The sequence below is a fragment of the Pleurodeles waltl genome, chromosome 12 (assembly GCF_031143425.1).
Source record: "Pleurodeles waltl isolate 20211129_DDA chromosome 12, aPleWal1.hap1.20221129, whole genome shotgun sequence".
NCBI lineage: Eukaryota > Metazoa > Chordata > Amphibia > Caudata > Salamandridae > Pleurodeles > Pleurodeles waltl.
The window spans coordinates 3,161,839-3,189,608 of NC_090451.1; the positions used below are offsets into that span (position 1 = coordinate 3,161,839).

The following is a 27,770-nucleotide window of genomic DNA, read 5'->3' on the forward strand; positions in this document are numbered from 1 at the left end:
CATATGGATAGAACACGTTTGGAAAGTGTAATTTTCATGATTACATTACATTTAACATATAAATTCAAGCTGAAGTAGGGATGGACAACAAGGTCGTATAGAGCAAAGCTGAAGACAGCAAGTTACCATAACAATCTGTAAATATATGCTCTTTATTATGTTTAGACAACTATCACCTAATAGAACACATTTTGGCTACCATATTTTGTACTCCTGAAACATGGTGCTTTGAAGACGAGGTGGCTGAGTGGTTAAGGCGATGGACTGCTAATCCATTGTGCTCTGCACGTGTGGGTTCGAATCCCATCCTTGTCGGTTTATTGTTCCGTCTTTAGTATGTGGTAGGGCTGGGTTAACCCTATTTTATGTGAAAGTTAAATGACATATCCCATGGTATTTCCGGCAGTACAACGGCTCAGTTTGGAAACACCGCTCAGTTGAGTACTGTGCTTAGGCATTACTGTAAACAGCGCCAGCCGGGTTCTGCTCATGAATCACAAAATCTTTCCTGAGGCGGAGGGTTGGTAAGTTGAGGGACGTAGATAATTTGATTCCTTATCCTTAAAGAAAGAGAAGCAGCGCGTGCGTGACGCCAATGTAAGGGTTGTCTTCCTACGGACTCTCAGGACTGGCGCTCCCTGACACCTCCCATGGCCCGGGGCCAATCCTGACCTACTGAATATATCACGTGCCTGCTGCTGTTGGCGTTGACTTTCCTAGGATCACTTCACAGGCTATACACCCTTATTCTCCAAGTCCCCTATACAACAGAACATCTCACTTCAGAAAGCTTACAGAAACGGGTTTGCACAGGGTAGTGTGGCCGAGCGGTCTAAGGCGCTGGATTAAGGCTCCAGTCTCTTTGGAGACGTGGGTTCGAATCCCACTGCTGCCAGTATTTTTCAACTCACAAACGTATTTTGTCTGCATCAGTGTCTCACTCTCTGCCTTCTGTACCTACGATCCACATAGCGAGAGGTGAGACTATGTAAAGTGGTGACGTATATATATAAGGGTAGCCAGACAGTGGGACCGAGCCTTCTTATTTTAAAAAACCACAACCTAAGGTGACAAGAATTGTATCGGTAAACAAACCAGCTGTCTTGAAGTCTAACTATAGAGGTGACGAGAGGGGTCACTGTGATGCTGAAAGTTCAGTGAGTGTAAACAGTAGAACACTGTGTGATACGTTTCCTTGTAGTGATGACAGCTCGCGTTTCTAAAGCAGAGAGCAAACATACAATGGGGAAGAAGAATAAATAAGGAAAGACATATATTATATGAAGACAGTTATTATACTTTGCTTTTCACCTGTAACTCGCTCAACTGTCGGTGAATGCTGCGTTACCCCGCATAGCCAAGTCACTACAGCGGGTGTCCACAGTGTTTGGCCAAGTTACTATAGTTGTGAGCTTGTAGATGTGAGGTAGCGTGGCTGAGCAGGCTAAACTGGCTAGATTTAGGCTCCAGTCTCTCTGGAGCCGTGGGCTTGAATCCCAACACTTTAAGTTTACTTGAACCAAATACTTTTGCAAAAAAGGTTCATGTAATAAATATTCATTAGGGTCGTGGTTGTGAGTATGACACTAATGGATAAAAGTGGGACTAACAATGCTACAATTCCTGAGACTACCACTGCACTAACAGCCTGGGAGAGGTTTGAGCTGGATACAAGATACTTGCATGAGGGAACTAACTCAAAAGGGGAACTATCCACTGATGTTTTCTATCGCTTGCTGAGTGAGTATGTTGACACAATGGATGCAAAAGATTGTTTTGTGTGTACACAGATTCCTGTTTCGGTACAAGAGGGGGTTACCTATCATAGACTGTCATTAACATATGGGATATGTTGTAGTCTGTTACTAACAAGATTCTATAACCAGGAAGAGATTCAATATTTTTACTCAAATCATGATCTTGTGTTTTCTAATGTGCCTATCATAGAGGATGTGAGTGGGGTAGCTAAGTACTATAGCATAAAGTTAGGTAAAGATTCTTTCAGGCAACATTAACAATTAGTACATCTTATGCACACCACAATAATTTGACATGTTTGCTTACACCTGTAGAGAAAAGCTTTTTAGATCACACGGAAGAGAGAAGAAGGGCATTGAAGGGTAAACTAGAGAAAGGATTACAGCAACGGGCCTTTGCTAGTAGTGACGGTTATAGTGCAATTAGAGAACAAGGGAAGTTAGCTTTAGACGCACTACATGTAGGAAAGCTTTGCATATCCAAGACCAAATCATACTATGACAATGTGTTTGTGGGAATGAGTGAATGTAAGCGTGTGTTTTTGTTTCAGAGTAAATGGACGTTCATGTTAAATGGACAGGATCCAGCAATCCCCGGGATTTATTATATATGTGGACTTAATGCTTATTACCGTCTTCCAAAGGGATAGTATGGGACATGTTATTTAGGGATGGTTTTCCCAAAGATATATCAACTTGACGATTTGAAAAGGTTACCAAAATTGTCTGAATTACATCGTACTAGACATAAGAAAGAGACTGCTGCTGGTGTAGTAGGAGACATATTTGGGACGATAATTTCTTCAGTGGGAGTTATTATGAACTCCATAAAGATTCAAAAGTTATCTACTATTGAGGATAACATGCTGACAAACTTTTCAGGGGCTATACACCTGATGGATACTGAACATGCTGCGGAGGGTGCTATGACTCTTCAAAACAGGCTTGCTTTAGACATTCTTTTAGTGAAAAATAGCAGAGTTTGTAGATTGCTCAATGGGTGTAATTGTTGCGCTTACATACCAGATAATAGTAATGAGATTAGAAGTATGCTTACTAACTTGACTAGGGATAGTACGGACTTGAAGGATTTGAAAGAACCAGGTGTTTGGAAAAAGGTTGGGAAAGGATTTGCTTCAGTGGGAAATTGGATAAGTAACATTTGGCATGGGATATTGTCTAAAATAATACAGGGGATATTGATTGTTATAGATTGCTTATTTGGATCATGGGTGGCATGTAAAATTAGTAAAAGAATAAAATTGAAGATGGTGAAAAATAATAGGAGGAGGGAAATAAAACAAAGGGAAAAATGATTCAGGGCAAGATCAAAGGGGAAACCAAGAAGGGAAGAGATTGATATGAGGGAATTTTAGTATGTAAAATTAGTAGGGAAGATTTGTGTGATGACAAGAGTCATCAGAGGAGGTATTGCTGGAGTATGTCTTTTAAAATTAATATTAACATGAAAAGCTTACAATATATTGTGTAATGAAGCTGCATAAAAAATTTGTTAACGTAGAAATAATGCACACGTTTGAAATGTGCCCACGGGGAGTGGCTACCAATGTATACGAAGACTGATGAAAGTTATTAATGCTGAATTAATTATGTACTAATGTTTTTAATTTGTATTAACATATCAAAATTGGAGTTATGTATTAGGAGTTTGTTCATTAAGCAGTAGGCCTCAGTTTATCGAAGGTCTGTGCCTAGCTGCCTGGTCTCATATTAAACTGTCTTTTTCTAGCGTGCAATGTGCTATTTTCCTGAAGGACATGAAACTGTACTTTCCCAAAAGCTAGAGATGTGTGTAGCTGTAGTAAATTCTTTCTCATGGGACCCTACTTGCTCAAGGAGACATTCTTGCTGAATGCAACAGTGTAATTTGTAACAGGTGCAAGGCTGCCTGGAGTAGGAGAAAACAATGGAACTACTGACTGTAGCGTAAAATGTAACTTTTCTTACCTGACATTCCAACCGATGAAAACGTCAATAACATGGGCCAATCAACGACATGAGAACTGTGGTTTGTGTAAAACTCTGGTGAAGATTATTGGACAGAGATGGTGATACACCAATGATTATCCATTGACGAATTAGGAGTAAATTAGACAGTTTTGATTTAACAACATGACCCGAGGAGAAATCAGGCATTTATTGGACAATCCACTCCAAGCCATTCTTTGCCATTCTTCTGAGCCATTTAGGCCATTTCGTTTGAGACTTTGCCGTTTGTTCGCCCTGTTACTCTAAACCACCCTGCACTTATTCCTTACCTGATACTTACTTCTCCTCTATATGAGGGAAGTTCTTGTTCCTTAGCTATGCCATACTGATACTTTGCCCTGTCCTTTCTTTGCTGATGATGCAAACGACTGATGTCCCGAGGACGAAGAATGACGATGTTTGCTGATCCGTTGGATGGGTAACTATGTGATGAAAATTGTAATTGTCTGTTTGCCTTTTCTTTCTAGGTACCAACGCTCTTTGATAGAGGCCATAGTTAGATGTTTTCCAAATTTGTGTTTGCTAAATTGTTTTGCATGAAGCCCAACATGCTGATGCTAATGCAAGGTTATTTAAGGTGTTCACTAAAATCTGACGCAAATAGACAAATGACTGAGTTCTTGCTTTGTTGAACCATGCACTACTGAGACTTTGCTAAGTTGCTTCTTAATAATTATGTGTTAATACTGAGTGAATATTCTCTATGCATTGATTAATTGCGTTTCTAATTGCAAATCTGAAGAGTTACTAATGAGATGAATTGCTGATGAGATTAACAGAAATGACTTTAGATTGTAACCAGTAGGGAAATAAATATCCTAACACTTAACTAAATTGGTGTGGTTATTCATGACTGAAAGATCATGGTGTGTTCACTTTATTGACTCTCATTAAAGGTTATTGATTAGCATGCTGATTAGTTATTGCGATTGTTGTTGAGATATTGATCTATTGATTTGTGATGCCAAAAGACATCTCGTACTGGGAAGTCCCCGAACCTGGTCTAAAAGGTTCATCGACCTAGGCGTGTCTCCTTGTAAGTTTACTTATCAAGGCTCTGACGCGCATTCACTAATAAAAAGTAATCTGATCGCTTGCTGCGGAGTCATCGTCAACAAAAACTACCAAAATATTACTTCAATGTATTGTAATTACGACTGCCTCAGTTTTATGCATTACGTGAGTAGTCGGACAGCAATTTATTTAGCGCAAAAATATTTCTTGTTGATGCATGTACGTTTTTAAACTGAAGTGTCATAGCTGTAGCGGCAATACTCCCAGTTTAGGTGGTTTTATAAACTAAGTTTTACTTTCTCCTACTTAAAACTTTTTGCAGAACAATGCACATTAAATGGGAAATCAGTTTTCCTTAATTGTGTACTATTTGCTGCCTAATGTTGACATGTAAGCACACCACCAATAACTGACACCTAGAGACTCGAAAGCGCCATACCAGTACAATATTTGTATGATATTGCACTTTAAATCCACGTACAACTGAATTAAAGCAATCTTAGCTCATTTGAGGGTAGTGTGATAGTACATCACATATGGATAGAACACGTTTGGAAAGTGTAATTTTCATGATTACATTACATTTAACATATAAATTCAAGCTGAAGTAGGGATGGACAACAAGGTCGTATAGAGCAAAGCTGAAGACAACAAGTTACCATAACAATCTGTAAATATATGCTCTTTATTATGTTTAGACAACTATCACCTAATAGAACACATTTTGGCTACCATATTTTGTACTCCTGAAACATGGCATTTTGAAGACGAGGTGGCCGAGTGGTTAAGGCGATGGACTGCTAATCCATTGTGCTCTGCACGCGTGGGTTCGAATCCCATCCTCGTCGGTTTATTGTTCCGTCTTTAGTTTTTAGTATGTGGTAGGGCTGGGTTAACCCTATTTTATGTGAAAGTTAAATGACATATCCCATGGTATTTCCGGCAGTACAACGGCTCAGTTTGGAAACACCGCTCAGTTGAGTACTGTGCTTAGGCATTACTGTAAACAGCGCCAGCCGGGTTCTGCTCATGAATCACAAAATCTTTCCTGAGGCGGAGGGTTGGTAAGTTGAGGGACGTAGATAGTTTGATTCCTTATCCTTAAAGAAAGAGAAGCAGCGCGTGCGGGACGCCAATGTAAGGGTTGTCTTCCTACGGACTCTCAGGACTGGCGCTCCCTGACACCTCCCATGGCCCGGGGCCAATCCTGACCTACTGAATGTATCACGTGCCTGCTGCTGTTGGCGTTGACTTTCCTAGGATCACTTCACAGGCTATACACCCTTATTCTCCAACTCCACTATACAACAGAACATCTCACTTCAGAAAGCTTACAGAAACATGTTTGCACAGGGTAGTGTGGCCGAGCGGTCTAAGGCGCTGGATTAAGGCTCCAGTCTCTTTGGAGGCGTGGGTTCGAATCCCACCGCTGCCAGTATTTTTCAACTCACAAACGTATTTTGTCTGCATCAGTGTCTCACTCTCTGCCTTCTGCACCTACGATCCACATAGCGAGAGGTGAGACTATGTAAAGTGGTGACGTATATATGGGTATATATATATATATATAAGGGTAGCCAGACAGTGGGACCGAGCTTTCTTATTTTAAAAAACCACAACCTAAGGTGACAAGAATTGTATCGGTAAACAAACCAGCTGTCTTGAAGTCTAACTATAGAGGCGACGAGAGGGGTCACTGTGATGCTGAAAGTTCAGTGAGTGTAAACAGTAGATCGCTGTGTGATACGTTTCCTTGCAGTGATGACAGCTCGCGTTTCTAAAGCAGAGAGCAAACATACAATGGGGAAGAAGAATAAATAAGGAAAGACATATATTATATGCAGACAGTTATTATACTTTGCTTTTCACCTGTAACTCGCTCAACTGTCGGTGAATGCTGCGTTACCCTGCATAGCCAGGTCACGACAGCGGGTGTCCACAGTGTTTGGCCAAGTTACTATAGTTGTGAGCTTGTAGATGTGAGGTAGCGTGGCTGAGCAGGCTAAACTGGCTAGATTTAGGTTCCAGTCTCTCTGGAGCCGTGGGCTTGAATCCCAACACTTTAAGTTTACTTGAACCAAATACTTTTGCAACAACGGTTCATGTAATAAATATTCATTAGGGTCGTGGTTGTGAGTATGACACTAATGGATAAAAGTGGGACTAACAATGCTACAATTCCTGAGACTACCACTGCACTAACAGCCTGGGAGAGGTTTGAGCTGGATACAAGATACTTGCATGAGGGAACTAACTCGAAAGGGGAACTATCCACTGATGTTTTCTATCGCTTGCTGAGTGAGTATGTTGACACAATGGATGCAAAAGATTGTTTTGTGTGTACACAGATTCCTGTTTCGGTACAAGAGGGGGTTACCTATCATAGACTGTCATTAACATATGGGATACGTTGTAGTCTGTTACTAACAAGATTCTATAACCAGGAAGAGATTCAATATTTTTACTCAAATCATGCTCTTGTGTTTTCTAATGTGCCTATCATAGAGGATGTGAGTGGGGTAGCTAAGTACTATAGCATAAAGTTAGTTAAAGGATTCTTTCAGGTGACATTAACAATTAGTACATCTTATGCACACCACAATAATTTGACATGTTTGCTTACACCTGTAGAGAAAAGCTTTTTAGATCACACGGAAGAGAGAAGAAGGGCATTGAAGGGTAAACTAGAGAAAGGATTACAGCAACGGGCCTTTGCTAGTAGTGCCGGTTATAGTGCAATTAGAGAACAAGGGAAGTTAGCTTTAGACGCACTACATGTAGGAAAGCTTTGCATATCCAAGACCAAATCATACTATGACAATGTGTTTGTGGGAATGAGTGAATGTAAGCGTGTGTTTTTGTTTCAGAGTAAATGGACGTTCATGTTAAATGGACAGGATCCAGCAATCCCCGGGATTTATTATATATGTGGACTTAATGCTTATTACAGTTTCCAAAGGGATAGTATAGGACATGTTATTTGGGATAGTTTTCCCAAAGATATATCAACTTGACGATTTGAAAAGGTTACCAAAATTGTCTGAATTACATCGTACTAGACATAAGAAAGAGACTGCTGCTGGTGTAGTAGGAGACATATTTGGGACGATAATTTCTTCAGTGGGAGTTATTATGAACTCCATAAAGATTCAAAAGTTGTCTACTATTGAGGATAACATGCTGACAAACTTTTCAGGGGCTATACTCCTGATGGATACTGAACTTGCTGCGGAGGGGGCTATGACTCTTCAAAACAGGCTTTCTTTAGACATTCTTTTAGTGAAAAATGGCAGAGTTTGTAGATTGCTCAATGGGTGTAATTGTTGCGCTTACATACCAGATAATAGTAATGAGATTAGAAGTATGCTTACTAACTTGACTAGGGATAGTACGGACTTGAAGGATTTGAAAGAACCAGGTGTTTGGAAAAAGGTTGGGAAAGGATTTGCTTCAGTGGGAAATTGGATTAGTAACATTTGGCATGGGATATTGTCTAAAATAATACAGGGGATATTGATTGTTATAGATTGCTTATTTGGATCATGGGTGGCATGTAAAATTAGTAAAAGAATAAAATTGAAGATGGCGAAAAATAATAGGAGGAGGGAAGAAAAACAAAGGGAAAAATTATTCAGGGCAAAATCAAAGGGGAAACCAAGAAGGGAAGAGATTGATATGAGGGAATTTTAGTATGTAAAATTAGTAGGGAAGATTTGTGTGATGACAAGAGTCATCAGAGGAGGGATTGCTGGAGTGTGTCTTTTAAAATTAATATTAACATGAAAAGCTTACAATATATTGTGTAATGAAGCTGCATAAAAAATGTGTTAACGTAGAAATAATGCACACGTTTGAAATGTGCCCACGGGGAGTGGCTACCAATGTATACGAAGACTAATGAAAGTTATTAATGCTGAATTAATTATGTACTAATGTTTTTAATTTGTATTAACATATCAAAATTGGAGTTATGTATTAGGAGTTTGTTCATTAAGCAGTAGGCCTTAGTTTAGCGAAGGTCTGTGCCTAGCTGCCTGGTCTCATATCGAACTGTCTTTTTCTAACGTGCAATGTGCTATTTTCCTGAAGGACATGAAACTGTACTTTCCCAGAAGCTAGAGATGTGTGTAGCTGTAGTAAATTCTTTCTCATGGGACCCTACTTGCTCAAGGAGACATTCTTGCTGAATGCAACAGGGTAATTTGTAACAGGTGCAAGGCTGCCTGGAGTAGGAGAAAACAATGGAACTACTGACTGTAGCGTAAAATGTAACTTTTCTTACCTGACATTCCAACCGATGAAAACGTCAATAACATGGGCCAATCAACGACATGAGAACTGTGGTTTGTGTAAAACTCTGGTGAAGATTATTGGACAGAGATGGCGATGCACCAATGATTATCCATTGAGGAATTAGGAGTAAATTAGACAGTTTTGATTTAACCACATGACCCGAGGAGAAATCAGGCATTTATTGGACATTCCACTCCAAGCCATTCTTTGCCATTCTACTGAGCCATTTAGGCCATTTAGTTTGAGACTTTGCCGTTTGTTCGCCCTGTTACTCTAAACCACCCTTTACTTATTCCTTACCTGATACTTACTTCTCCTCTATATGAGGGAAGTTCTTGTTCCTTAGCTATGCCATACTGATACTTTGCCCTGTCCTTTCTTTGCTGATGATGCAAACGACTGATGTCCCGAGGACGAAGACTGACGCTGTTTGCTGATCCGTTGGATGGGTAACTATCTGATGAAAATTGTAATTGTCTGTTTGCCTTTTCTTTCTAGGTACCAACTGCTCTTTGATAGAGGCCATAGTTAGATGTTTTCCAAATTTGTGTTTGCTAAATTGTTTTGCATGAAGCCCAACATGCTGATGCTAATACGAGGTTATTTAAGGTGTTCACTAAAATCTGACGCAAATAGACAAATGACTGAGTTCTTGCTTTGTTGAACCATGCACTACTGAGACTTTGCTAAGTTGCTTCTTAATAATTATGTGTTAATACTGAGTGAATATTCTCTATGCATTGATTAATTGCGTTTCTAATTGCAAATCTGAAGAGTTACTAATGAGATGAATTGCTGATGAGATTAACAGAAATGACTTTAGATTGTAACCAGTAGGGAAATAAATATACTAACACTTAACTAAATTGGGGTGGTTATTCATGACTGAAATATCATGGTGTGTTCACTTTATTGACTCTCATTAAAGGTTATTGATTAGCATGCTGATTAGTTATTGCGATTGTTGTTGAGATATTGATCTATTGATTTGTGATGCCAAAAGACATCTCGTACTGGGAAGTCCCCAAACCTGGTCTAAAAGGTTCATCGACCTAGGCGTGTCTCCTTGTAAGTTTACTTATCAAGGCTCTGACGCACCTTCACTAATAAAAAGTAATCTGATCGCTTGCTGCGGAGTCATCGTCAACAAAAACTACCAAAATATTACTTCAATGTATTGTAATTACGAATGCCTCAGTTTTATGCATTACGTGAGTAGTCGGACAGCAATTTATTTAGCGCAAAAATATTTCTTGTTGATGCACGTACGTTTTTAAACTGAAGTGTCATAGCTGTAGCGGCAATACTCCCAGTTTAGGTGGTTTTATAAACTAAGTTTTACTTTCTACTACTTAAAACTTTTTGCAGAACAATGCACATAAAATGGGAAGGCAGTTTTCCTTAATTGTGTACTATTTGCTGCCTAATGTTGGCATGTAAGCACACCACCAATAACTGACACCTAGAGACTCGAAAGCGCCATACCAGTACAATATTTGTATGATATTGCACTTTAAATCCACGTACAACTGAATTAAAGCAATCTTAGCTCATTTGAGGGTAGTGTGATAGTACATCACATATGGATAGAACATGTTTGGAAAGTGTAATATTCATGATTACATTACATTTAACATATAAATTCAAGCTGAAGTAGGGATGGACAACAAGGTCGTATAGAGAAAAGCTGAAGACAACAAGTTACCATAACAATCTGTAAATATATGCTCTTTATTATGTTTAGACAACTATCACCTAATAGAACACATTTTGGCTACCATATTTTGTACTCCTGAAACATGGTGTTTTGAAGACGAGGTGGCCGAGTGGTTAAGGCGATGGACTGCTAATCCATTGTGCTCTGCACGCGTGGGTTCGAATCCCATCCTCGTTGGTTTATTGTTCCGTCTTTAGTTTTTAGTATGTGGTAGGGCTGGGTTAACCCTATTTTATGTGAAAGTTAAATGACATATCCCATGGTATTTCCGGCAGTACAACGGCTCAGTTTGGAAACACCGCTCAGTTGAGTACTGTGCTTAGGCATTACTGTAAACAGCGCCAGCCGGGTTCTGCTCATGAATCACAAAATCTTTCCTGAGGCGGAGGGTTGGTAAGTTGAGGGACGTAGATAGTTTGATTCCTTATCCTTAAAGAAAGAGAAGCAGCGCGTGCGGGACGCCAATGTAAGGGTTGTCTTCCTACGGACTCTCAGGACTGGCACTCCCTGACAACTCCCATGGCCCGGGGCCAATCCTGACCTACTGAATGTATCACGTGCCTGCTGCTGTTGGCGTTGACTTTCCTAGGATCACTTCACAGGCTATACACCTTTATTCTCCAACTCCCCTATACAACAGAACATCTCACTTCAGAAAGCTTACAAAAACAGGTTTGCACAGGGTAGTGTGGCCGAGCAGTCTAAGACGCTGGATTAAGGCTCCAGTCTCTTTGGAGGCGTGGGTTCGAATCCCACCGCTGCCAGTATTTTGCAACTCACGAACGTATTTTGTCTGCATCAGTGTCTCACTCTCTGCCTTCTGCACCTACGATCCACATAGCGAGAGGTGAGACTATGTAAAGTGGTGACGTATATATATAAGGGTAGCCAGACAGTGGGACCGAGCCTTCTTATTTTAAAAAACCACAACCTAAGGTGACAAGAATTGTACCGGTAAACAAACCAGCTGTCTTGAAGTCTAGCTATAGAGGCGACGAGAGGGGTCACTGTGATGCTGAAAGTTCAGTGAGTGTAAACAGTAGAACGCTGTGTGATAAGTTTCCTTGCAGTGATGACAGCTCACGTTTCTAAAGCAGAGAGCAAACATACAATGGGGAAGAAGAATAAATAAGGAAAGACATATATTATATGCAGACAGTTATTATACTTTGCTTTTCACCTGTAACTCGCTCAACTGTCGGTGAATGCTGCGTTACCCTGCATAGCCAGGTCACCACAGCGGGTGTCCACAGTGTTTGGCCAAGTTACTATAGTTGTGAGCTTGTAGATGTGAGGTAGTGTGGCTGAGCAGGCTAAACTGGCTAGATTTAGGCTCCAGTCTCTCTGGAGCCGTGGGCTTGAATCCCAACACTTTAAGTTTACTTGAACCAAATACTTTTGCCAAAAAGGTTCATGTAATAAATATTCATTAGGGTCGTGGTTGTGAGTATGACACTAATGGATAAAAGTGGACTAACAATGCTACAATTCCTGAGACTACCACTGCACTAACAGCCTGGGAGAGGTTTGAGCTGGATACAAGATACTTGCATGAGGGAACTAACTCGAAAGGGGAACTATCCACTGATGTTTTCTATCGCTTGCTGAGTGAGTATGTTGACACAATGGATGCAAAAGATTGTTTTGTGTGTACACAGATTCCTGTTTCGGTACAAGAGGGGGTTACCTATCATAGACTGTCATTAACATATGGGATACGTTGTAGTCTGTTACTAACAAGATTCTATAACCAGGAAGAGATTCAATATTTTTACTCAAATCATGATCTTGTGTTTTCTAATGTGCCTATCATAGAGGATGTGAGTGGGGTAGCTAAGTACTATAGCATAAAGTTAGTTAAAGGATTCTTTCAGGCGACATTAACAATTAGTACATCTTATGCACACCACAATAATTTGACATGTTTGCTTACACCTGTAGAGAAAAGCTTTTTAGATCACACGGAAGAGAGAAGAAGGGCATTGAAGGGTAAACTAGAGAAAGGATTACAGCAACGGGCCTTTGCTAGTAGTGACGGTTATAGTGCAATTAGAGAACAAGGGAAGTTAGCTTTAGACGCACTACATGTAGGAAAGCTTTGCATATCCAAGACCAAATCATACTATGACAATGTGTTTGTGTGAATGAGTGAATGTAAGCGTGTGTTTTTGTTTCATAGTAAATGGACGTTCATGTTAAATGGACAGGATCCAGCAATCCCCGGGATTTATATTATATGTGGACTTAATGCTTATTACCGTCTTCCAAAGGGATAGTATGGGACATGTTATTTGGGGATAGTTTTCCCAAGATATATCAACTTGACGATTTGAAAAGGTTACCAAAATTGTCTGAATTACATCGTACTAGACATAAGAAAGAGACTGCTGCTGGTGTAGTAGGAGACATATTTGGGACGATAATTTCTTCAGTGGGAGTTATTATGAACTCCATAAAGATTCAAAAGTTGTCTACTATTGAGGATAACATGCTGACAAACTTTTCAGGGGCTATACTCCTGATGGATACTGAACTTGCTGCGGAGGGGGCTATGACTCTTCAAAACAGGATTGCTTTAGACATTCTTTTAGTGAAAAATGGCAGAGTTTGTAGATTGCTCAATGGGTGTAATTGTTGCGCTTACATACCAGATAATAGTAATGAGATTAGAAGTATGCTTACTAACTTGACTAGGGGTAGTACGGACTTGAAGGATTTGAAAGAACCAGGTGTTTGGAAAAAGGTTGGGAAAGGATTTGCTTCAGTGGGAAATTGGATTAGTAACATTTGGCATGGGATATTGTCTAAAATAATACAGGGGATATTGATTGTTATAGATTGCTTATTTGGATCATGGGTGGCATGTAAAATTAGTAAAAGAATAAAATTGAAGATGGCGAAAAATAATAGGAGGAGGGAAGAAAAACAAAGGGAAAAATTATTCAGGGCAAGATCAAAGGGGAAACCAAGAAGGGAAGAGATTGATATGAGGGAATTTTAGAATGTAAAATTAGTAGGGAAGATTTGTGTGATGACAAGAGTCATCAGAGGAGGGATTGCTGGAGTGTGTCTTTTAAAATTAATATTAACATGAAAAGCTTACAATATATTGTGTAATGAAGCTGCATAAAAAATGTGTTAACGTAGAAATAATGCACACGTTTGAAATGTGCCCACGGGGAGTGGCTACCAATGTATACGAAGACTAATGAAAGTTATTAATGCTGAATTAATTATGTACTAATTTTTTTAATTTGTATTAACATATCAAAATTGGAGTTATGTATTAGGAGTTTGTTCATTAAGCAGTAGGCCTTAGTTTATCGAAGGTCTGTGCCTAGCTGCCTGGTCTCATATTAAACTGTCTTTTTCTAACGTGCAATGTGCTATTTTCCTGAAGGACATGAAACTGTACTTTCCCAAAAGCTAGAGATGTGTGTAGCTGTAGTAAATTCTTTTTCATGGGACCCTACTTGCTCAAGGAGACATTCTTGCTGAATGCAACAGTGTAATTTGTAACAGGTGCAAGGCTGCCTGGAGTAGGAGAAAACAATGGAACTACTGACTGTAGCGTAAAATGTAACTTTTTTTACCTGACATTCCAACCGATGAAAACGTCAATAACATCGGCCAATCAACGACATGAGAACTGTGGTTTGTGTAAAACTCTGGTGAAGATTATTGGACAGAGATGGCGATGCACCAATGATTATCCATTGAGGAATTAGGAGTAAATTAGACAGTTTTGATTTAACCACATGACCCGAGGAGAAATCAGGCATTTATTGGACATTCCACTCCAAGCCATTCTTTGCCATTCTACTGAGCCATTTAGGCCATTTCGTTTGAGACTTTGCCGTTTGTTCGCCCTGTTACTCTAAACCACCCTTTACTTATTCCTTACCTGATACTTACTTCTCCTCTATATGAGGGAAGTTCTTGTTCCTTAGCCATGCCAGACTGATACTTTGCCCTGTCCTTTCTTTGCTGATGATGCAAACGACTGATGTCCCGAGGACGAAGAATGACGATGTTTGCTGATCCGTTGGATGGGTAACTATCTGATGAAAATTGTAATTGTCTGTTTGCCTTTTCTTTCTAGGTACCAACGCTCTTTGATAGAGGCCATAGTTAGATGTTTTCCAAATTTGTGTTTGCTAAATTGTTTTGCATGAAGCCCAACATGCTGATGCTAATACAAGGTTATTTAAGGTGTTCACTAAAATCTGACGCAAATAGACAAATGACTGAGTTCTTGCTTTGTTGAACCATGCACTACTGAGACTTTGCTAAGTTGCTTCTTAATAATTATGTGTTAATACTGAGTGAATATTCTCTATGCATTGATTAATTGCGTTTCTAATTGCAAATCTGAAGAGTTACTAATGAGATGAATTGCTGATGAGATTAACAGAAATGACTTTAGATTGTAACCAGTAGGGAAATAAATATCCTAACACTTATCTAAATTGGTGTGGTTATTCATGACTGAAAGATCATGGTGTGTTCACTTTATTGACTCTCATTAAAGGTTATTGATTAGCATGCTGATTAGTTATTGCGATTGTTGTTGAGATATTGATCTATTGATTTGTGATGCCAAAAGACATCTCGTACTGGGAAGTCCCCGAACCTGGTCTAAAAGGTTCATCGACCTAGGCGTGTCTCCTTGTAAGTTTACTTATCAAGGCTCTGACGCGCCTTCACTAATAAAAAGTAATCTGATCGCTTGCTGCGGAGTCATCGTCAACAAAAACTACCAAAATATTACTTCAATGTATTGTAATTACGACTGCCTCAGTTTTATGCATTACGTGAGTAGTCGGACAGCAATTTATTTGGCGCAAAAATATTTCTTGTTGATGCACGTACGTTTTTAAACTGAAGTGTCATAGCTGTAGCGGCAATACTCCCAGTTTAGGTGGTTTTATAAACTAAGTTTTACTTTCTCCTACTTAAAACATTTTGCAGAACAATGCACATTAAATGGGAAAGCAGTTTTCCTTAATTGTGTACTATTTGCTGCCTAATGTTGACATGTAAGCACACCACCAATAACTGACACCTAGAGACTCGAAAGCGCCATACCGTACAATATTTGTATGATATTGCACTTTAAATCCACGTACAACTGAATTAAAGCAATCTTAGCTCATTTGAGGGTAGTGTGATAGTACATCACATTTGGATAGAACACGTTTGGAAAGTGTAATATTCATGATTTCCTTACATTTAAGATATAAATTCAAGCTGAAGTAGGGATGGACAACAAGGTTGTATAGAGCAAAGCTGAAGACAACAAGTTACCATAACAATCTGTAAATATATGCTCTTTATTATGTTTAGACAACTATCACCTAATAGAACACATTTTGGCTACCATATTTTGTACTCCTGAAACATGGCATTTTGAAGACGAGGTGGCTGAGTGGTTAAGGTGATGGACTGCTAATCCATTGTGCTCTGCACGCGTGGGTTCGAATCCCATCCTCGTCGGTTTATTGTTCCGTCTTTAGTTTTTAGTATGTGGTAGGGCTGGGTTAACCCTATTTTATGTGAAAGTTAAATGACATATCCCATGGTATTTCCGGCAGTACAACGGCTCAGTTTGGAAACACCGCTCAGTTGAGTACTGTGCTTAGGCATTACTGTAAACAGCGCCAGCCGGGTTCTGCTCATGAATCACAAAATCTTTACTGAGGCGGAGGGTTAGTAAGTTGAGGGACGTAGATAGTTTGATTCCTTATCCTTAAAGAAAGAGAAGCAGCGCGTGCGGGACGCCAATGTAAGGGTTGTCTTCCTACGGACTCTCAGGACTGGCGCTCCCTGACACCTCCCATGGCCCGGGGCCAATCCTGACCTACTGAATGTATCACGTGCCTGCTGCTGTTGGCGTTGACTTTCCTAGGATCACTTCACAGGCTATACACCCTTATTCTCCAACTCCCCTATACAACAGAACATCTCACTTTAGAAAGCTTACAGAAACAGGTTTGCACAGGGTAGTGTGGCCGAGCGGTCTAAGGTACTGGATTAAGGCTCCAGTCTCTTTGGAGACGTGGGTTCGAATCCCACCGCTGCTAGTATTTTTCAACTCACAAACGTATTTTGTCTGCATCACTGTCTCACTCTCTGCCTTAGCACCTACGATCCACATAGCGAGAGGTGAGACTATGTAAAGTGGTGACGTATATATATAAGGGTAGCCAGACAGTGGGACCGAGCCTTCTTATTTTAAAAAACCACAACCTAAGGTGACAAGAATTGTATCGGTAAACAAACCAGCTGTGTTGAAGTCTAACTATAGCGGCGACGAGAGGGGTCACTGTGATGCTGAAAGTTCAGTGAGTGTAAACAGTAGAACGCTGTGTGATACGTTTCCTTGCAGTGATGACAGCTCGCGTTTCTAAAGCAGAGAGCAAACATACAATGGGGAAGAAGAATAAATAAGGAAAGACATATATTATATGAAGACAGTTATTATACTTTGCTTTTCACCTGTAACTCGCTCAACTGTCGGTGAATGCTGCGTTACCCCGCATAGCAAAGTCACCACAGCGGGTGTCCACAGTGTTTGGCCAAGTTACTATAGTTGTGAGCTTGTAGATGTGAGGTAGCGTGGCTGAGCAGGCTAAACTGGCTAGATTTAGGCTCCAGTCTCTCTGGAGCCGTGGGCTTGAATCCCAACACGTTAAGTTTACTTGAACCAAATACTTTTGCAAAAAAGGTTCATGTAATAAATATTCATTAGGGTCGTGGTTGTTAGTATGACACTAATGGATAAAAGTGGGACTAACAATGCTACAATTCCTGAGACTACCACTGCACTAACAGCCTGGGAGAGGTTTGAGCTGGATACACAAGATACTTGCATGAGGGAACTAACTCGAAAGGGGAACTATCCACTGATGTTTTCTATCGCTTGCTGAGTGAGTATGTTGACACAATGGATGCAAAAGATTGTTTTGTGTGTATACAGATTCCTGTTTCGGTACAAGAGGGGGTTACCTATCATAGACTTTCATTAACATATGGGATACGTTGTAGTCTGTTACTAACAAGATTCTATAACCAGAAAGAGATTCAATATTTTTACTCAAATCATGATCTTGTGTTTTCTAATGTGCCTATCATAGAGGATGTGAGTGGGGTAGCTAAGTACTATAGGATAAAGTTAGTTAAAGGATTCTTTCAGGCAACATTAACAATTAGTACATCTTATGCACACCACAATAATTTGACATGTTTGCTTACACCTGTAGAGAAAAGCTTTTTAGATCACACGGAAGAGAGAAGAAGGGCATTGAAGGGTAAACTAGAGAAAGGATTACAGCAACGGGCCTTTGCTAGTAGTGACGGTTATAGTGCAATTAGAGAACAAGGGAAGTTAGCTTTAGACGCACTACATGTAGGAAAGCTTTGCATATCCAAGACCAAATCATACTATGACAATGTGTTTGTGGGAATGAGTGAATGTAAGCGTGTGTTTTTGTTTCAGAGTAAATGGACGTTCATACTAAATGGACAGGATCCAGCAATCCCCGGGATTTATTATATATGTGGACTTAATGCTTATTACCGTCTTCCAAAGGGATAGTATGGGACATGTTATTTGGGGATAGTTTTCCCAAAGATATATCAACTTGACAATTTCAAAAGGTTACCAAAATTGTCTGAATTACATCGTACTAGACATAAGAAAGAGACTGCTGCTGGTGTAGTAGGAGACATATTTGGGACGATAATTTCTTCACTGGGAGTTATTATGAGCTCCATAAAGATTCGAAAGTTGTCTACTATTGAGGATAACATGCTGACAAACTTTTCAGGGGCTATACTCCTGATGGATACTGAACTTGCTGCGGAGGGGGCTATGACTCTTCAAAACAGGCTTGCTTTAGACATTCTTTTAGTGAAAAATGGCAGAGTTTGTAGATTGCTCAATGGGTGTAATTGTTGCGCTTACATACCAGATAATAGTAATGAGATTAGAAGTATGCTTACTAACTTGACTAGGGATAGTACGGACTTGAAGGATTTGAAAGAACCAGGTGTTTGGAAAAAGGTTGGGAAAGGATTTGCTTCAGTGGGAAATTGGATTAGTAACATTTGGCATGGGATATTGTCTAAAATAATACAGGGGATATTGATTGTTATAGATTGCTTATTTGGATCATGGGTGGCATGTAAAATTAGTAAAAGAATAAAATTGAAGATGGCGAAAAATAATAGGAGGAGGGAAGAAAAACAAAGGGAAAAATTATTCAGGGCAAGATCAAAGGGGAAACCAAGAAGGGAAGAGATTGATATGAGGGAATTTTAGTATGTAAAATTAGTAGGGAAGATTTGTGTGATGACAAGAGTAATCAGAGGAGGGATTGCTGGAGTGTGTCTTTTATAATTAATATTAACATGAAAAGCTTACAATATATTGTGTAATGAAGCTGCATAAAAAATGTGTTAACGTAGAAATAATGCACACGTTTGAAATGTGCCCACGGGGAGTGGCTACCAATGTATACGAAGACTAATGAAAGTTATTAATGCTGAATTAATTATGTACTAATGTTTTTAATTTGTATTAACATATCAAAATTGGAGATATGTATTAGGAGTTTGTTCATTAATCAGTAGGCCTTAGTTTATTTAAGGTCTGTGCCTAGCTGCCTGGTCTCATATTAAACTGTCTTTTTCTAACGTGCAATGTGCTATTTTCCTGAAGGACATGAAACTGTACTTTCCCAAAAGCTAGAGATGTGTGTAGCTGTAGTAAATTCTTTCTCATGGGACCCTACTTGCTCAAGGAGACATTCTTGCTAAATGCAACAGTGTAATTTGTAACAGGTGCAAGGCTGCCTGGAGTAGGAGAAAACAATGGAACTACTGACTGTAGCGTAAAATGTAACTTTTCTCACCTGACATTCCAACCGATGAAAACGTCAATAACATGGGCCAATCAACGACATGAGAACTGTGGTTTGTATAAAACTCTGGTGAAGATTATTGGACAGAGATGGCGATGCACCAATGATTATCCATTGAGGAATTAGGAGTAAATTAGACAGTTTTGATTTAACCACATGACCCGAGGAGAAATCAGGCATTAATTGGACATTCCACTCCAAGCCATTCTTTGCCATTCTACTGAGCCATTTAGGCCATTTCGTTTGAGACTTTGCCGTTTGTTCGCCCTGTTACTCTAAACCACCCTTTACTTATTCCTTACCTGATACTTACTTCTCCTCTATATGAGGGAAGTTCTTGTTCCTTAGCTATGCCATACTGGTACTTTGCCCTGTCCTTTCTTTGCTGATGATGCAAACGACTGATGTCCCGAGGACGAAGACTGACGCTGTTTGCTGATCCTTTGGATGGGTAACTATCTGATGAAAATTGTAATTGTCTTTTTGCCTTTTCTTTCTAGGTACCAACTGCTCTTTGATAGAGGCCATAGTTAGATGTTTTCCAAATTTGTGTTTGCTAAATTGTTTTGCATGAAGCCCAACATGCTGATGCTAATATGAGGTTATTTAAGGTGTTCACTAAAATCTGACGCAAATAGACAAATGATTGAGTTCTTGCTTTGTTGAACCATGCACTACTGAGACTTTGCTAAGTTGCTTCTTAATAATTATGTGTTAATACTGAGTGAATATTCTCTATGCATTGATTAATTGCGTTTCTAATTGCAAATCTGAAGAGTTACTAATGAGATGAATTGCTGATGAGATTAACAGAAATGACTTTAGATTGTAACCAGTAGGGAAATAAATATCCTAACACTTAACTAAATTGGTGTGGTTATTCATGACTGAAAGATCATGGGGTGTTCACTTTATTGACTCTCATTAAAGGTTATTGATTAGCATGCTGATTAGTTATTGCGATTGTTGTTGAGATATTGATCTATTGATTTGTGATGCCAATAGACATCTCGTACTGGGAAGTCCCCGAACCTGGTCTAAAAGGTTCATCGACCTAGGCGTGTCTCCTTGTAAGTTTACTTATCAAGGCTCTGACGCGCCTTCACTAATAAAAAGTAATCTGATCACTTGCTGCGGAGTCATCGTCAACAAAAACTACCAAAATATTACTTCAATGTATTGTGATTACGACTGCCTCAGTTTTATGTATTACGTGAGGAGTCGGACAGCAATTTATTTAGCGCAAAAATATTTCTTGTGGATTCACGTACGTTTTTAAACTGAAGTGTCATAGCTGTAGCGGCAATACTCCCAGTTTAGGTGGTTTTATAAACTAAGTTTTACTTTCTCCTACTTAAAACTTTTTGCAGAACAATGCACATTAAATGGGAAGGCAGTTTTCCTTAATTGTGTACTATTTGCTGCCTAATGTTGACATGTAAGCACACCACCAATAACTGACACCTAGAGACTCGAAAGCGCCATACCAGTACAATATTTGTATGATATTGCACTTTAAATCCACGTACAACTGAATTAAAGCAATCTTAGCTCATTTGAGGGTAGTGTGATAGTACATCACATATGGATAGAACACGTTTGGAAAATGTAATTTTCATGATTACATTACATTTAACATATAAATTCAAGCTGAAGTAGGGATGGACAACAAGGTCGTATAGAGCAAAGCTGAAGACAACAAGTTACCAAAACAATCTGTAAATATATCTTCTTTATTATGTTTAGACAACTATCACCTAATAGAACACATTTTGGCTACCATATTTTGTACTCCTGAAACATAGTGTTTCGAAGACGAGGTGGCCGAGTGGTTAAGACGATGTACTGCTAATCCATTGTGCTCTGCATGCGTGGGTTCGAATCTCATCCTCGTCGGTGTATTGTTCCGTCTTTAGTTTTTAGTATGTGGTAGGGCTGGGTTAACCCTATTTTATGTGAAAGTTAAATGACATATCCCATGGTATTTCCGGCAGTACAACGGCTCAGTTTGGAAACACCGCTCAGTTGAGTACTGTGCTTAGGCATTACTGTAAACAGCGCCAGCCGGGTTCTGCTCATGAATCACACAATCTTTCCTGAGGCGGAGGGTTGGTAAGTTGAGGGACGTAGATAGTTTGATTCCTTATCCTTAAAGAAAGAGAAGCAGCGCATGCGGGACGCCAATGTAAGGGTTGTCTTCCTACCGACTCTCAGGACTGGCGCTCCCTGACACCTCCCATGGCCCGGGGCCAATCCTGACCTACTGAATGTATCACGTGCCTGCTGCTGTTGGCGTTGACTTTCCTAGGATCACTTCACAGGCCATACACCCTTATTCTCCAACTCCCCTATACAACAGAACATCTCACTTCAGAAAGCTTACAGAAACAGGTTTGCACAGGGTATTGTGGCCGAGCAGTCTAAGGCACTGGATTAAGGCTCTAGTCTTTTTGGAGGCGTGGGTTCGAATCCCACCGCTGCCAGTATTTTTCAACTCACAAACGTATTTTGTCTGCATCAGTGTCTCACTCTCTGCCTTCTGCACCTACGATCCACATTGCGAGAGGTGAGACTATGTAAAGTGGTGACATATATATATAAGGGGAGCCAGACAGTGGGACCGAGCCTTCATATTTTAAAAAACCACAACCTAAGGTGACAAGAATTGTATCGGTAAACAAACCAGCTGTCTTGAAGTCTAACTATAGAGGCGACGAGAGTGGTCACTGTGATGCTGAAAGTTCAGTGAGTGTAAACAGTAGAACGCTGTGTGATACGTTTCCTTGCAGTGATGACAGCTCGCGTTTCTAAAGCAGAGAGCAAACATACAATGGGGAAGAAGAATAAATAAGGAAAGACATATATTATATGCAGACTGTTATTATACTTTGCTTTTCACCTGTAACTCGCTCAACTGTCGGTGAATGCTGCGTTAACCTGCATAGCCAGGTCACCACAGCGGGTGTCCACAGTGTTTGTCCAAGTTACTATAGTTGTGAGCTTGTAGATGTGAGGTAGCGTGGCTGAGCAGGCTAAACTGGCTAGATTTAGGCTCCAGTCTCTCTGGAGCTGTGGGCTTGAATCCCAACACTTTAAGTTTACTTGAACCAAATACTTTTGCAAAAAAGGTTTATGTAATAAATATTCATTAGGGTCGTGGTTGTGAGTATGACACTAATGGATAAAAGTGGGACTAACAATGCTACAATTCCTGAGACTACCACTGCACTAACAGGCTGGGAGAGGTTTGAGCTGGACACAAGATACTTGCATGAGGGAACTAACTCGAAAGGGGAACTATCCACTGATGTTTTCTATCGCTTGCTGAGTGAGTATGTTGACACAATGGATGCAAAAGATTGTTTTGTGTGTACACAGATTCCTGTTTTGGTACAAGAGGGGGTTACCTATCATAGACTGTCATTAACATATGGGATACGTTGTAGTCTGTTACTAACAAGATTCTATAACCAGGAAGAGATTCAATATTTTTACTCAAATCATGATCTTGTGTTTTCTAATGTGCCTATCATAGAGGATGTGAGTGGGGTAGCTAAGTATTATAGCATAAAGTTAGTTAAAGGATTCTTTCAGGCGACATTAACAATTAGTACATCTTATGCACACCACAATAATTTGACATGTTTGCTTACACCTGTAGAGAAAATCTTTTTAGATCACAAGGAAGAGAGAAGAAGGGCATTGAAGGGTAAACTAGAGAAAGGATTACAGCAACGGGCCTTTGCTAGTAGTGACGGTTATAGTGCAATTAGAGAACAAGGGAAGTTAGCTTTAGACGCACTACATGTAGGAAAGCTTTGCATATCCAAGACCAAATCATACTATGACAATGTGTTTGTGGGAATGAGTGAATGTAAGCGTGTGTTTTTGTTTCAGAGTAAATGGACATTCATGTTAAATAGACAGGATCCAGCAATCCCCGGGATTTATTATATATGTGGACCTAATGCTTATTACCGTCTTCCAAAGGGATAGTATGGGACATGTTATTTGGGGATAGTTTTCCCAAAGATATATCAACTTGACGATTTGAAAAGGTTACCAAAATTGTCTGAATTACATCGTACTAGACTTAAGAAAGAGACTGCTGCTGGTGTAGTAGGAGACATATTTGGGACGATAATTTCTTCAGTGGGAGTTATTATGAACTCCATAAAGATTCAAAAGTTGTCTACTATTGAGGATAACATGCTGACAAACTTTTCAGGGGCTATACTCCTGATGGATACTGAACATGCTGCGGAGGGGGCTATGACTCTTCAAAACAGTCTTGCTTTAGACATTCTTTTAGTGAAAAATGGCAGAGTTTGTAGATTGCTCAATGGGTGTAATTGTTGCGCTTACATACCAGATAATAGTAATGAGATTAGAAGTATGCTTACTAACTTGACTAGGGATAGTACGGACTTGAAGGATTTGAAAGAACCAGGTGTTTGGAAAAAGGTTGGGAAAGGATTTGCTTCAGTGGGAAATTGGATTAGTAACATTTGGCATGGGATATTGTCTAAAATAATACAGGGGATATTGATTGTTATAGATTGCTTATTTGGATCATGGGTGGCATGTAAAATTAGTAAAAGAATAAAATTGAAGATGGCGAAAAATAATAGGAGGAGGGAAGAAAAACAAAGGGAAAAATTATTCAGGGCAAGATCAAAGGGGAAACCAAGAAGGGAAGAGATTGATATGAGGGAATTTTAGTATGTCAAATTAGTAGGGAAGATTTGTGTGATGACAAGAGTAATCAGAGGAGGGATTGCTGGAGTGTGTCTTTTAAAATTAATATTAACATGAAAAGCTTACAATATATTGTGTAATGAAGCTGCATAAAAAATGTGTTAACGTAGAAATAATGCACACGTTTGAAATGTGCCCACGGGGAGTGGCTACCAATGTATACGAAGACCAATGAAAGTTATTAATGCTGAATTAATTATGTACTAATGTTTTTAATTTGTATTAACATATCAAAATTGGAGTTATGTATTAGGAGTTTGTTCATTAAGCAGTAGGCCTTAGTTTATCGAAGGTCTGTGCCTAGCTGCCTGGTCTCATATTAAACAGTCTTTTTCTAACGTGCAATGTGCTATTTTCCTGAAGGACATTAAACTGTACTTTCCCAAAAGCTAGAGATGTGTGTAGCTGTAGTAAATTCTTTCTCATGGGACCCTACTTGCTCAAGGAGACATTCTTGCTGAATGCAACAGTGTAATTTGTAACAGGTGCAAGGCTGCCTGGAGTAGGAGAAAACAATGGAACTACTGACTGTAGCGTAAAATGTAACTTTTCTTACCTGACATTCCAACCGATGAAAACATCAATAACATGGGCCAATCAACGACATGAGAACTGTGGTTTGTGTAAAACTCTGGTGAAGATTATTGGACAGAGATGGCGATGCACCAATGATTATCCATTGAGGAATTAGGAGTAAATTAGACAGTTTTGATTTAACCACATGACCCGAGGAGAAATCAGGCATTTATTGGACATTCCACTCCAAGCCATTCTTTGCAATTCTACTGAGCCATTTAGGCCATTTCATTTGAGACTTTGCCGTTTGTTCGCCCTGTTACTCTAAACCACCCTTTACTTATTCCTTACCTGATACTTACTTCTCCTCTATATGAGGGAAGTTCTTGTTCCTTAGCTATGCCATACTAATACTTTGCCCTGTCCTTTCTTTGCTGATGATGCAAACGACTGATGTCCCGAGGACGAAGACTGACGCTGTTTGCTGATCCTTTGGATGGGTAACTATCTGATGAAAATTGTAATTGTCTGTTTGCATTTTCTTTCTAGGTACCAACTGCTCTTTGATAGAGGCCATAGTTAGATGTTTTCCAAATTTGTGTTTGCTAAATTGTTTTGCATGAAGCCCAACATGCTGATGCTAATATGAGGTTATTTAAGGTGTTCACTAAAATCTGACGCAAATAGACAAATGATTGAGTTCTTGCTTTGTTGAACCATGCACTACTGAGACTTTGCTAAGTTGCTTCTTAATAATTATGTGTTAATACTGAGTGAATATTCTCTATGCATTGATTAATTGCGTTTCTAATTGCAAATCTGAAGAGTTACTAATGAGATGAATTGCTGATGAGATTAACAGAAATGACTTTAGATTGTAACCAGTAGGGAAATAAATATCCTAACACTTAACTAAATTGGTGTGGTTATTCATGACTGAAAGATCATGGGGTGTTCACTTTATTGACTCTCATTAAAGGTTATTGATTAGCATGCTGATTAGTTATTGCGATTGTTGTTGTGATATTGATCTATTGATTTGTGATGCCAAAAGACATCTCGTACTGGGAAGTCCCCGAACCTGGTCTAAAAGGTTCATCGACCTAGGCGTGTCTCCTTGTAAGTTTACTTATCAAGGCTCTGACGCGCCTTCACTAATAAAAAGTAATCTGATCGCTTGTGGCGGAGTCATCGTCAACAAAAACTACCAAAATATTACTTCAATGTATTGTAATTACAACTGCCTCAGTTTTATGCATTACGTGAGTAGTCGGACAGCAATTTATTGAGCGCAAAAATATTTCTTGTTGATTCACGTACGTTTTTAAACTGAAGTGTCATAGCTGTAGCGGCAATTCTCCCAGTTTAGGTGGTTTTATAAACTAAGTTTTACTTTCTCCTACTTAAAACTTTTTGCAGAACAATGCACATTAAATGGGAAGGCAGTTTTCCTTAATTGTGTACTATTTGCTGCCTAATGTTGACATGTAAGCACACCACCAATAACTGACACCTAGAGACTCGAAAGCGCCATACCAGTACAATATTTGTATGCTATTGCACTTTAAATCCACGTACAACTGAATTAAAGCAATCTTAGCTCATTTGAGGGTAGTGTGATAGTACATCACATATGGATAGAACACGTTTGGAAAATGTAATTTTCATGATTACATTACATTTAACATATAAATTCAAGCTGAAGTTGGGATGGACAACAAGGTCGTATAGAGCAAAGCTGAAGACAACAAGTTACCATAACAATCTGTAAATATATCCTCTTTATTATGTTTAGACAACTATCACCTAATAGAACACATTTTGGCTACCATATTTTGTACTCCTGAAACATAGTGTTTTGAAGACGAGGTGGCCGAGTGGTTAAGACGATGGACAGATAATCCGTTGTGCTCTGCATGCGTGGGTTCGAATCCCATCCTCGTCGGTTCATTGTTCCGTCTTTAGTTTTTAGTATGTGGTAGGGCTGGGTTAACCCTATTTTATGTGAAAGTTAAATGACATATCCCATGGTATTTCCGGCAGTACAACGGCTCAGTTTGGAAACACCGCTCAGTTGAGTACTGTGCTTAGGCATTACTGTAAACAGCGCCAGCCGGGTTCTGGTCATGAATCACAAAATCTTTCCTGAGGCGGAGGGTTGGTAAGTTGAGGGACGTAGATAGTTTGATTCCTTATCCTTAAAGAAAGAGAAGCAGCGCGTGTGGGACGCCAATGTAAGGGTTGTCTTCCTACGGACTCTCAGGACTGGCGCTCCCTGACACTTCCCATGGCCCGGGGCCAATCCTGACCTACTGAATGTATCACGTGCCTGCTGCTGTTGGCGTTGACTTTCCTAGGATCACTTCACAGGCTATACACCCTTATTCTCCAACTCCCCTATACAAAAGAACATCTCACTTCAGAAAGCTTACAGAAACAGGTTTGCACAGGGTAGTGTGGCCGAGCGGTCTAAGGCGCTGGATTAAGGCTCCTGTCTCTTTGGAGGCGTGGGTTCGAATCCCACCGCTGCCAGTATTTTTCAACTCACAAACATATTTTGTCTGCATCAGTGTCTCACTCTCTGCCTTCTGCACCTACGATCCACATAGCGAGAGGTGAGACTATGTAAAGTGGTGACGTATATATATAAGGGTAGCCAGACAGTGGGACCGAGCCTTCTTATTTAAAAAACCACAACCTAAGGTGACAATAATTGTATCGGTAAACAAACCAGCTGTCTTGAAGTCTAACTATAGAGGCGACGAGAGGGGTCACTGTGAT

General features: G+C 39.7%; 10 non-coding genes across 10 annotated transcripts; all 10 read left to right on the plus strand.

Moving 5' to 3' along the window:
- Nucleotides 1-233: 233 nt before the first annotated feature.
- TRNAS-GCU (transfer RNA serine (anticodon GCU)) lies at nt 234-315 on the plus strand. The gene has a single exon. It is a non-coding gene; the product is annotated as a tRNA-Ser (tRNA).
- Nucleotides 316-813: 498 nt separating this feature from the next.
- On the plus strand, nt 814-895 carry TRNAL-AAG (transfer RNA leucine (anticodon AAG)). Its single transcript has one exon. It is a non-coding gene; the product is annotated as a tRNA-Leu (tRNA).
- A 4,652-nt stretch (nt 896-5,547) lies between these two features.
- On the plus strand, nt 5,548-5,629 carry TRNAS-GCU (transfer RNA serine (anticodon GCU)). Its single transcript has one exon. It is a non-coding gene; the product is annotated as a tRNA-Ser (tRNA).
- Nucleotides 5,630-6,134: 505 nt separating this feature from the next.
- TRNAL-AAG (transfer RNA leucine (anticodon AAG)) lies at nt 6,135-6,216 on the plus strand. Its single transcript has one exon. It is a non-coding gene; the product is annotated as a tRNA-Leu (tRNA).
- Nucleotides 6,217-10,886: 4,670 nt separating this feature from the next.
- TRNAS-GCU (transfer RNA serine (anticodon GCU)) lies at nt 10,887-10,968 on the plus strand. Its single transcript has one exon. It is a non-coding gene; the product is annotated as a tRNA-Ser (tRNA).
- Nucleotides 10,969-11,473: 505 nt separating this feature from the next.
- On the plus strand, nt 11,474-11,555 carry TRNAL-AAG (transfer RNA leucine (anticodon AAG)). The gene has a single exon. It is a non-coding gene; the product is annotated as a tRNA-Leu (tRNA).
- Nucleotides 11,556-16,205: 4,650 nt separating this feature from the next.
- Nucleotides 16,206-16,287, plus strand: TRNAS-GCU (transfer RNA serine (anticodon GCU)). Its single transcript has one exon. It is a non-coding gene; the product is annotated as a tRNA-Ser (tRNA).
- A 505-nt stretch (nt 16,288-16,792) lies between these two features.
- On the plus strand, nt 16,793-16,874 carry TRNAL-AAG (transfer RNA leucine (anticodon AAG)). Its single transcript has one exon. It is a non-coding gene; the product is annotated as a tRNA-Leu (tRNA).
- Nucleotides 16,875-26,852: 9,978 nt separating this feature from the next.
- TRNAI-GAU (transfer RNA isoleucine (anticodon GAU)) lies at nt 26,853-26,934 on the plus strand. The gene has a single exon. It is a non-coding gene; the product is annotated as a tRNA-Ile (tRNA).
- A 505-nt stretch (nt 26,935-27,439) lies between these two features.
- Nucleotides 27,440-27,521, plus strand: TRNAL-AAG (transfer RNA leucine (anticodon AAG)). The gene has a single exon. It is a non-coding gene; the product is annotated as a tRNA-Leu (tRNA).
- Nucleotides 27,522-27,770: the final 249 nt, after the last annotated feature.